The sequence below is a fragment of the Pleurodeles waltl genome, chromosome 11 (genome assembly GCF_031143425.1).
Source record: "Pleurodeles waltl isolate 20211129_DDA chromosome 11, aPleWal1.hap1.20221129, whole genome shotgun sequence".
In the NCBI taxonomy this organism is placed as follows: domain Eukaryota; kingdom Metazoa; phylum Chordata; class Amphibia; order Caudata; family Salamandridae; genus Pleurodeles; species Pleurodeles waltl.
The window spans coordinates 301385250-301397953 of NC_090450.1; positions in this window are offsets into that span (position 1 = coordinate 301385250).

Consider the following 12704-nt stretch of genomic DNA (forward strand, 5'->3'; position numbering starts at 1 on the left):
CCCTGCATCGTGTACTGTATAAGAGGAAATTGAAATCGAACGGAGCGGCCTTTATTTCCTGTTCATTGGGTGGGGGGGAGGAAGAGATTCTCAAAAGTCCAGGTTTATAAAGCACATCATGAAGGTATTCATCTGTTTCCAAGTTTCCCAAATGTTGTTAAGTAAGGAACAGAAATATGGAGGCGGAGACGTAATTCATCTGCACAGGATCAAATGACTGCAATCAAGTGGGTAAGCTGCGAGTAGAACCAGGTCACTTGCTTCTAAAGCAGACAAGTAAAGCATTGGGATGGTGAATATTGTAGCAGAACGGGGAGATACATCACTCTCCAAATAGTTCCTTAAAACAATTTTAGTAGTAATTTGAAGAATATAACAGGATAATTTGAAATCAAGTGAACAGCGGAAATATTAGCACATATTCAATCCTGTGTTATTGCAAGGAAGGGACATTTTTAATTAGCAACAAAACAGTGACACTTCTATAACGCACTAAGACCCAGACTTTCTCTCCAACCCAGCTTTGTGTTGCCGGGTTGGAGAAAGCAGGCAGAGACTCCAACTTTGGAGCGCCCTCGCTTTGCCCTGTGGCCAATCAGAATGCAGCTGTCATGCTGCCAGCAGCATTCGGATGGACCGCAGGACAGGCTGGGAGTCTGTGCCCACAGCTGCAATGGAGGCAGAGGAGTGGTGTGTGGTGGTGGCAGAGGGGAGGCAGGTAAATGTTTTTTTAATTAATTTTTCTAGCACCCTCCCCCACCACACGCCACCCCACCCCTTCAACGCGCTGCAAGCTGCTCCTGGGTAATGGAAGAGCAAGAACTGCTAATCCATGGCCCTCAATCGAATAAATGGGGATGGACAGTCTATGAAAACTGGAATAGGTTAATTATTCCCGGTTTTACAAACAACAACGGATTTGCTCCGTAGTACAAATATATGTATGTGAATCTCGACCATTTATCTAAAACGTAATACCGGGCTTTATACAAGCTTTTAATTAGGAACTAAACACTGACAGATAAAGTGATTTGGACGGGACAAAGAAATGATGTGTCTCCATGTTCGACAGTCCAGGATTTAAACATGAACTAATTTGTCGTATACAAAAGAAGTATTCTTCCATTCCGAAGGCTAACCTCCCTGAAACTTCCTCCTGGTCACCTCAGACTTGAAAGTAATTTTTGTCATGGAGCTATTGTCACATTTTGAATGCCATCTCCTGTGCCTCCATATAGCCCATTTATTGTTTGAAGCCTGATTTTTTGTCATGCAGAACCTACCCATCGATCTGGACCCCAACATTCCCCTCCATGAAGTACTTTGAAGAAGTCAAAAGACAGAGTGGGCGATGTACAGGAATCAAAAATAATATAAGTATGAGACTACACAACATATCCTGAAAGTACCACTCACACATGTTTGCATACTGTTTTAAACACAACAAGGATATATGTATTTGTGGTCTTTATACACATATCTGAACTTAGCCAAAAGGCAGGGGAGCAGAGTAGAGCACCAAATCAGTCAGCAAGTGTTATAAAAGATAGTATATCATGATGTAGCCTACTTTTAAGAGGTGCACCTTCAGCTCTTTCTTAAAATGGAGTCGGGTTGGGGGAGTCCTGATGGATACAAGTGTGTTGTTCTAGATCCTGGGTGCGTAGATGGAGAAAGTCTGTTGCCTTGTTTATTCATTTTTGCACTTTGTCTTCTCAGTTTTGATAGTTTTCTGGCAGCAGGTGTGCTGAAAGCTACCAGCGATGCTAAGCTGATCAGCCAAGCAGGCTGGGATGCCGGAAGTGATGCTTTGTGGACGGAGCAGCTGGTTTTGAAGATGGTGTGTGCAGGTGGGACTCAAAGGTTGCTCTATTATCATCTAGGACATCACAGCACCTCACCCGCGTATACCTAACATTTGATCTGAATAAGCATACAGATGGGGGCTTCCTCCCTTATTCACATTAATGTACTTGGATTACATTCTTTGAAGAGAGTGAAGTGAATCAAGGGCGAGAGCAGACATGCCTGAGAAGGAGAATCAGGAAGGCAACCAAAAGTAAAGTGTAACTCTGTTCTTAATCACAAACCAAGGGCTTTGTAGGAATTTGGTTTCTGATTGCAGTACCACCCCCGATGTACACTTTTTGCCAGTTTCTTTTTGCAACCTTGATTGAAGTGCACTGGGTTCACAAGTATATGGTACCCCTGGTACGTAGGGCATGAGTACTGAAGAGGACCCCTAAGAGCTGCAGCACAACTTGGGCCACGCTATGGTGCCCAGCACCAACCTCATTCAGGCTGCCATTGCAGTCTGCGTGACAAGGTGCTCCCAAAAATTAAAAACATTACATGTCACACACTTGTGTGCCATGTTCTCTAAAACACTCCCTGTAATATTTGTAAGTCATCCCTACAACAGGCCTTGCAGCCCTAAGGAAGGGTGCATAATTTTACATCTGTGGACATATCTACAAGAGCAGATATGCCCCTACTATAGCTTTGTCTATTCTTAGACATAGCAAGTGTGCAGTGAAGCCATTTTAAATACATGCACTGGACGCTGTTCAATACGAGTTTCCCAGCTACATGATGGCTTCATTGAAACTAGGGATGTTTGTACAAACATCTTTTAATAATAAACTTTCACTGATTTCAGTGATGGATTTAATACATGCAGCCAGAGGGCACCTTAGAGAGGACCCCTGAAAAATTACCAACTGCTGGTGAGCTCACTGACCAGTTCTGGCCAGTCTGTCACCAACAGATGAGCATTCGACCCCCCCAGGGTGATAGCCTTTGCTCACTGAAGGTCAGAAACAAATGCCTATTCTGACTGGGTTGTGGACACCCCTCCCCACAGGGATTACCTCCATTCCAAGACAGGGAATTTTGAAGAAGCACAATGCCTTTAGTATGCAGGTCTGGCCTCTCTCACGGAGAGATGCAGACTTCTCACCCCAGGGCCCATGACCAGTCCATGCCTGCAGGCTGTTTCTACAGGCCCCGCTAGCAACCATGAGGAACTCCAGCACTGGACCTGAAACCAGAAAACACCACATCAGCCACACCCCACAGTCTGTGGAGAAGTGGACTTGAGATGTCCACAAATGCTTGTGGACCTCAAGGGTCGAGCCCCCCTGTGAATTCCCCTGTACAGACCTTCGAGTCAATCCCTGCAGCAACTTTGTGACCAGCCTGTTCCCCATTAAAATGAATGGACACCCTACGGCGTAACAAACCTCTGCACCTGGACGGACCAGAAACTCCAGAGGTGACCTTTTGGTGTGACCTTGGACCCGGCCCCATACTCACGTTAAGTCCTGGTGAACAGTCCCGTAAGTCACTGTGAAGTGTCTTAATGCAGTATGTCTTTCCTCATAGAATAACATTGCTACACCCAGATATTGCACTGTGTCAAGTTATAAAAACTTAAAAAATCCATATCTTGAAAAGTACTCACCTGATTCCAGTGATCTTGATATCAAAGTTTAGATAAAAGTATGTGTTACTTTTATAAACTGGTGTCATATTTTTTTAGTGAGTACGTGACTCACTTACTTCATGTGTGTGCCTTGCATGCTTAGCGCTAAACTCTGATATGCTAATTGCTCGACCACACTACCCAAAAAGAGAGCATTTGTAATGTCATTTGTGCCTCTGTGATGCCCCTGTGGATTGCTTGGACTCCTTGAACAGTGTACTTCATTTTGGTCCACTATATAAAGAGCCTGTTTCCTACAGGACATATTTACAAAGTATTTTTGCAGTCGGAAACGGACCGATCAGGCTATTCCCAACTGCAAAAATGCTTTTACATATGTTCAAAGTACAAATTCTTATTTGGTAACACGTTACACAATCACAATTTGTTTTTGAGATTCAGTATTTGGAAGGGGCGCTTTGGAAATGGCACTTCAAGCAGTTGGTTGCTGTACCTATGGACAGTGTTTTCCTTTGATTGTGGACAAAAATCAGACCCAAGGGGTGGAAATGGCAACACAACTATGTTGTCCTCTGTGTTAGTGTCTACCTACTGGGATGCATCTGTGAGCAAATTAACATTAGGTGCTGCATAGATGGGGTCCTCAAATGAGGAGAAGGGTTCACCATGGGTCAGTTTGGTGACTCAGAGAGGAATGACAGATGGATTTATCTCAGTTCAGAGAGGCATAGAAATGGCAAGTACCCCTGCGACAGAAGTCCACTGTCCAAGTTCTATCTCCCTAAGAAGGGCAGTCCATCAAGGTATTGATTAATCTACCCTGGCTTTAGGATGGAGGGGTCGTGTTGCGAAAGCCCCTTCAGGCAGGGTTACCACAAACTATTTTCCTTCCTCCACCTAGTTTTCTGACCTTGTTTTTGTCAGATTTAGAACTCTGAGCACTTTACCACTGCTAACCAGTGCTTACGTACACGTGGTCTCTTCTCTAAAACATGGCAACTTTGGTTTACACCTGTTTGGTATATTCAATTTACTGGTAAGTCCCTTGTAAAGTTGTATACCATAAACATAGGGTCTGTAAATTAAATGCTACTAGTGGGCCTGCAGCACTGATTCTGCCACCCACTTTAGTAGCACATAAACATGTTTCAGGCCTGCCATTCCAGAGCCTGTGTGTGCAGTTTCACTGCCAAGCCTTAAGCTCCCCTTTTATCACACATGTCACCCCTATGGTAGGCCATAGGCAGCCGTAACGGCCAGGTGCTATGTCAGTAAAAGGCAATACATGTACTTTTAAGATTTGAATGTCCTAGTGGTGAAAAAACTCCCAAAGTCGTTTTTCAGTACTGAGAGGCCTATTCCTCCCATAGGCCAGCATTGGGAATTCCTTGATATAATTTTGAGCTGTAATACCTGATTAGAAAGGAATAATTACATCATGTTTCATATCATTGGAATGGTAGTGATACATCCCCTTTACTGGTGAACTCAGATGTAATATTACTATTTTATAAATTCCACTTTTCGAAAGTGGGCTTTTCTCTACTCTTACTGCTCTGTGTGCCTTGCAGCCTGCCTCCAATACACATCTGGGCTAGGTGACAGGTAGGCTTTATGCATTCCCTCTAGACAGCCACAAATACAGGAAGGGTGGGTGTGAATAAAACTCATCTGCATTTATTTGCATTCTGATGGGCCTTCCTTCGCAGGAAGGCTGGAGGGGAGCTGGAGGGGACTTACACTTGAGTGGAAGTACCTCTCCCCACACAAAGGGCTGATTACCACCTACTGGGAGTCTGGGGCCAAGGAAAGGAAGAAAGAATCTCTATGCACTTCAAGGAGCTGCTTTGAAGTCACCCCTTTGACTTCAAAGGCACATTTTGGTATAAGTACTAGGTTTCTGACTCTACCAAATCAGTACAATTCTGGACTTCAGAAGAACTCTGTTGGAGTAAAGACTGCTGTACTGTAAGGATTCCCACTTTGCCTGGTCTGACTGTTCCAAGGAACTGCTTCAATGCTTTTCTGAGCTGCCATGCAGCCTGCTGATCTCTGCACTGCTGAGGACAAGGACTGAACCAATCCTGCTGAACCCAGAGTGACTCCAAGGGCTTGCACTCTGCTCTTCTGCAGTCTTAGGGACATCAAAGACTGCATGCAACTCTCCTGGTGCTGCCGTCTGTGAGTCCTACCCTTGCCTGAGGTGACCCCTCCAGTCCTGGACCTCAGAAGTGAGTTCTGCAGCTGATTTCTGCAAAAAACGATGCATTACTTAAAGTGCATGAGTAATACTATCTCATCGCTCCAAGACACTGATGCAGAGGCTGTTCGACAACAGTGGATTCACACCCTGCGCAGCTCAACAACGACACATCTCGTTACTTCAACTAAGCTTGACACTGACACAGGCCTAAACTTTGGGTTTGTACCGGTCCCTCACGACTTCAACTAACCTTTTGAGCACTAGTGACTTCTAAGCACTATTTCTGAAGTTAATTTTTTTAATTTCATATCTCATCTTCTATTGTTTGGATTTCTGGACTTCTTTTATTCAGATAAATATTCTCTATTTTTCTAAACTGGTGTGGAGACTTTCTGTGGTGTTTTCACTGTGTTGCTATGTCTCTGCACTGCACAGATACTTTACACATTGGCTTTTAAGTTACGCCTGACTGCTCTGTGCCAAGCTACCAGAGGATGAGCACAGGTTAATTTAGGTTGTGTATGTGACTTTTCCTGAGTAGGATTGTGGTCCCTACTTGGACTGGGTGCATGCCTCTGCCAACCCGAGACCCAATTTCTAACAGATGTGTTTTGGGAGTCCCTTGCAAATACCAAAATTGAATGGCATGTATTCATGTTTTGAGACCGAATTCCAGACACAAAACATTGATACTTTATGGACTCCTTGAAGGAGGTAGTAACCAATTTACAAATGGGAAGGGATCTCAATGCACACCTTCCCCTCTCAGAATAGAAAAACATACATTTTAAGCGCAGGCACTGGTTTCACCGACCACTGGCTACACTTAAAAAATGAAACTTAAAAGTGTAATTTTCTTTTTATAAACCCATCCCCTTTTCCTTTTCAGGAAAATTGACCGCATTAAAAAAAAGACTGCTTTGTTTAAAAGTAATCACTGACATGGTGGTCTGCTGACCCAACAGGCCACCATTCCTGTGATGCCTAACATTCCCAATGGGTCGTAGACTGTGACCTGCCTCATTAATATTCATGAGATAGGTTGATTTGCAACCCATTAGGAATCACTATTTGAAAATGTAATTTTTCTTACATCAGGAATTGCAATTTCCTAATTGTGATTCAGTAAGAAATCACAATTGCAGATTTTTTTACACGTGGCCCATGATGCTTTGATGTGAAGGTACAAGTGAAAGAGGGTTGGAAGCCGGTCGGCAGCAGTTGAGACACAATATAGAATGTATTTAATACCTCTATTCATCTAACTGTTGAATATATTGTGTGTTTGGTAATACTGGTGCTTACTCCTATTTCCCTCACACCCCTCAAACCATCAAAGCATTGCACCATCGGTAGCTATCTACGAAATCCGTTGTAGTACACTCTTCTTACCCCTTGTCTAGCATATCATATCAACAATATTAGCTTACAAACACTCCAGTAATGAGATAGAGGCCTACTGGAATCTCTAACTTGTGACCATAAATTCGACCTAGACTAAACCAGAACTTCATAGTTCTGAAACAATCAATTGAATAACATTGACTTGTACTACCCTTAGGCTGGCCTGGATGCTTTTAGACCAAGTGAATGTGGCTACCTTCAGAGATGTTTTAAGTCATGGGCAAGGAGGGCTCTGGCCCAGTGCCCCAGGCTTTCAGGGGGCCCCTAATTGAGCCAGTTCTGTTCTGCAGAGAGTCTTGCCCTGATGACCTTGAATTATTCTTAAACAGATTGTTTTAAATACTGTTTTCCTTTTATTTATGTTTAATATGGTTGATGTGTGACAGTCTATTATAGACATTTTCCAAAGAAATGTTGGAGCAGATTCAAGAAAAGTGGTGTTGCATCCAGTGCAGCACCACTTTCCTTGTGACACTTAGCGCCCCCTACCGCCACCATGTGTACCCCCTATTTGAAATATGGCACACCATGGCACAGGGTAGGGGCAATCGCATCATAATTTTTTATGCTATTGAGGTACTGTTCAGGGTTAGCGCCAAAATGCTGGTGCTAACCCTGAACAGTACACAGGGGCCCATTGTAACCAATGGTGTGCCCCCTTTTAATGGCTGCTCTGAGCAGGTGTTAAAAATGCCACAAAAAATAGTGCAAGGAACTCTTTTAGATGTCTTTGCGCCATTTTTTCAGTCCCTCTAATGGGGGAAAGCCCTGCTTGCATACATTATGCCTGGAGCAGGCATACTGTGGCGCAAGGGGTTACAAAGTGGCGCAATGCATGCATTGCGCCACTTAGTAAATATGGTGTGGTGATTTTGACCTCGTTGGGCCACATTAGCATTAACAAAATGATGCAAATGTGGCACAAGGAGCCTCCAGACCGTCTTAAATCTGGGCCGTTTTATTTATGTTATATGCAGCATTGGTAAAAAAAATCTTTTAGCTCAAAACAGGACCTGCCATACGAGGAGAAATGGAAGGACAACTCATAGCTTTTTTGCAGTATTACTAGTGAGCTTCCAAGGTATTTCAAGATTGAAAACACATATCACTATCCCTGAATATTAGATGTAAACACATTAAGAATTCTGAGCAGTGTGGCTGTGCACTGTCAGTGCCTAACCAAAGAGGGCATGAAAGTGCTGAAATTGGATCATAAATTCAAAGCTGTTCTGAACAAGGGCCCCCAGAATACGTTCGACCTAAGCCTCAACATTCATCTGATATCCTTGACTATTTAATGAATGCAGATCCACTTTGAGAATTGCTTGCTGCTTAGAAATTTTTTAGAACGGGGACTATCCAGTTGGTTGTAGTTGCAGACCCCCAGTGAGGGATGTATTTGCTGAAGTACCGTTGATTGCAGCCTTACTATTGGTTGTTGTTTGAGGCTGTGTGGGCTTAGACAGTGTGATCGTGCGCTGTTCTAGTGGCATGTCTTGCAGTCTGGGTGCAGTGTCTGTGTTGCAGGGTGTAATGCAGGTGATGTGGGTCCAGTAAACATGCTGTGAAATGATGTGTGTGAGTTCTGTTAGGTGCAATGTGAGAGCCGTACTCTCTAGCGATTGTGTAGTGTGAGTGCTGTTATTTGCAATGTGCACACAATGAGCCCTGTGAGGGTACCGTCTGCAGTCTTAAAGGGATCATGAGCAAGATGCCAGTGCAGACAGGACCCAACATTTACTACATACATGTCATTTCCAGCCCTCTTGCTTCCTTAGGAAGGTGTCTATATCTATGGGAGATTCCTCTACTTCAGGAGGGGTCCATAATTGGCATTTTAAGACTATGTCATTCAATGAACAAATCCCTTCTCTGTGCAGGCGTCATAAGTTGCCCTTTTATTAAAGATGTTTTCCTAACTGACCATCGGCCTCTGTCAGTTTCTACTTCTTAAATATGGCCTCATTTGAATGGCAAACTATCAGGTTACTGATATCTCTTAACATAGGCTTCTTTTGTTTATCATGTGTTTCGTTGCTCTGAAAGATAAACCTGAAGTTGTTGGAGCCATGAAACTGAGGTGCTGTTTTTAACCCTAGTCTACTCAGACCTGATATTAGTGAAGGCGAGTTGGGGGTAGTTGGGCTTTGTGGTACTGCCCTTTTTGGTGCCTTGCTACCTCAGTTAAAAAACTGCTGCTTGGTTTTCTTTGCACTGGTCAACTCATGGTCGTTGCAAGGGGAGTAGCAGCTATACCTGTCCATCCAAGGTCCCACAAATTTCAGGAACCTGCCTGCCATTGCTAAAATTATTTTTAAGCTTTACCTGCTTTTGCTATATACTTATACAGAGTCAGTTAAGGTCAACCACCACTACATAGTGTAATTTGTCGAAGCTGCTGCCAAATGAGAATTAGGACATTGTTTCTGTTTGGATACTCATGCTATCAGACAACCAGAACAGGATCTCACATTAAGTAGTAACCTAGGCACAAGAGTAGCATCCGACAAGCCTGGCTCTACCAAAGAATATCTTATAGCGCCTGCTCCCCTGACGAGCTGTTGAAGATATTTATGGCGAATAGCACACTACTCCAGAACGCAAGATTAGTGGCTAGTCTAGTGTTTAAATGTTGGTTAATGCAATTAGTCATGTGCTGTCAGGAAAAAAAAGACATTGCATGTATTTATTCCTATTACTTTGTGATAGATTATATTAATACCAGTTAGGTGTGACCATTAGTGGGGTCTATGTGGTTTCAGGTGAATGGTTGGTGAGATAGATAGGCTAGCTAGGTTGTTAGGTTGCAGGGATAGGCAGGAGAGATTGTGATTTATGAAGTGAGATGTCAGCGTTTTGCAGAATACCAATAAGAGAGATTGAGATAGACAGGCATGAGTCTGAGAGGAGTCTATACTCAGAAATAGAAAGCATGCAGAGGATGAAAACTAAGTAGAGGATCACTCTGAGGAAAGAAAGGAGATGAATCAAGCAGAAGTTATTCAAGTTCAGTTTTTCATGCAAGCTTTAGGAAATACAGTGAGAGGTGGCTTTCTGAGATAGCAAGCAATCTAAGCATACAAGCTTAAGAAAACAATCTGAGGATGTAAACTGTAAAAAGAAAAAAACATTCTACATAGTGCTCCTAATCCAGGGTAGGCAATTTAATTTAAACAAATGTGAGTTTGATAGTACAGATCACTTTAACAATAAGAGCCAGAGTTATGACCCAGTTTGCGTTGTGTTTGCACCACGCAACATGCTACATGCGTGGCGCAAACCATAAGTGAGATTTATTAACCTACGTAAGGTCACTTTGCGTGGCCCTGAGTAGCTCCAAAAATCTGGATAAAGCAATGCAGCAAAAATCACTGCATTGTCTTACTCTGCACTAGGGAGGCATCCCATGAGTGTTGCATAACTCTCATCATTTTTGATGCATTCTCAGAATTACCAGAACTGGTAAACCTGGGAATGAACCAAAAGGATACACTACCCCAGGAGTGGTGTAACGAGGTGAAATATTTTTATTTCTCCTTGCTTTTTTCTCTCGCTATGTGTGCTGTATTCTGCAGTGCACATAGAAAGAGGAAAAAGCCTCAAGGGATTGTTTCTTTGCAGGAAGGGGCCCTTCCTGCACAAAAACAATTCTGCATACAACGGAGGCACCCTTGCACATGGTGCAAAAGTGCCTGTGTTGACGCTAGGCAGCCACATGGCACCAGTGCACAGGAAAAGACAGGAATGTGCTGTATTCTTTAAAATAGGGATCATTGTAATTCTTTCCCTGTGACTCAGTGCAGCACAGCACAACGAGGTGACTTGCTGTGTTGCACTGCATAACAATTCCCATAAATATGCCCCTAAGAGTCTATCTTGTGGTGTGCCAACCCCAGGACAGGCCTTTTAAACATAGCCTGGAGTATGCCAGCCTTGGTACAGGATCTGTAAGCTGCCCTAGAGGAGAGGGTGCGCAAAAAAGAAAAGGTCTACATATAGAGTAGTACTGAATCAACGTCCTCTGCTTTCTGAAAAAAACTTTTCTTATGTAACCTATTCAATACCTCTCAACTCATCATTCTCTGTGTTTCACTATAGCTCTACAATTAGACCACAATTGTAAGGGCTCAGAGTTACAGAGTGGTAAGTTACAGACTGTGCCTCACCATAGTTTATTAGCATACTACTCCAACCACATGACAAGCCACACAAAAGTGTTTTTAGACAAAGTAAAACCAGGTTTTGACAACTTACTAACTTACTGGATTTTCACTGTAAGACACTGCAAATCAAATGCATTTTCCCATGAGGCTCAACAAGTCAACCTGATTATGTTCATTTGTTGTTATTACTCTAAAATAGACCATTTACCTTAAGTAAGGATTACTATAAGGGTATAACAGTACTTGTGGTGCTACTTTCGGTGTCGCCAGTTGTAAATTCCACTTGGTAATTAGTGATCACACTAGTTTCTGCAGGACTTGTGCTCTGATGGCAGGCAGGCCCGGTTCCAGGAATTTATATCTGGATGGGCCAAGGATGGTTTGGGTGGACCAATGTGTGCCCAATTTTCGACAGTTCTGGAGGTAGCCTAAAACCTTGGCTCTGGTGCCACTGCACCTGCTGCATCATTGGCAGTTAAACTCCATTCGCCTCTTCCCCAACACACACCTCCTTACTGCAGCTTGCCTCAGACACCGGGCTATTTTCTTTTCAAGGGCATGCCCAGAGTTTTCTCTCAGACAGTAGAAAAGCAGGGAAAATCAGCTAAACATGGTATTTTTCTCCCTATCAGTACACAAGTAAAACAGCTATTACTAAAAACATTGCACTGTTAAAATGCATTCTAGAGATTTCTCATTGACTCTTGACTGATAATTAAAGTAAACAAAAAATCATATTTGCCAACATGGAGGAAACACTTAACAGGTGTTTTCTCTGTGGCCTCTTTTCCCGTCACTGGGAGGGCCAAAGGTCATATTTGGCCCTCCAACTAGAACCGGGCCTGATGACGTGGCCAGAGGAAGGCGATGGATTACCTACATTTTTGATGCAATGTGTTACATAAGGCTGGGTAAGATCGTGTTGGAGACAGCTGTATGTATGCCTCGGGTAGTCCATACAAGACCCTGACAAGAGATGTGCAGTGGCGGGAAACCTTGTGTTACTCCGCTTCCGCCTTTCCCCCCACAAGTCATCTCGGTAAACAGTCAGATCTTCTCTCACACTTCAGCATACCTGGAACAGAATAGATTTTGGCCTCATTTCCATTCATTAAAAAGTTTATGTCTAGCAAACGACTGCAAGTCTTTGCTTTCCTCTCCCTCTGCCCCCACCAGCCCGCAGCATCATTAGGGAATGGATCTGCATTTCAAAGCCTCTGCCTGTACACAGAGACAGCTTGCCAGTACACTGCGATTCCTTTCAAGTAAAAGGCAAGCTGTGGTCTTTGGGAAAAACACATCTTATTCATTCCTCCCTCTCTACCATATTTTTGTGAAACTTGTTCACATACGTTTGAAAATGGAGAGAGTGGGGATCGCATGTGGAGGTAGTGGGAGATGTGGGAAAATCTGCTGCCATTTTTATTTTAGGACCAGCAAAACAAATCGGAAATGCACCGAAGGATGATAACCCTCCCGATTAAAATAT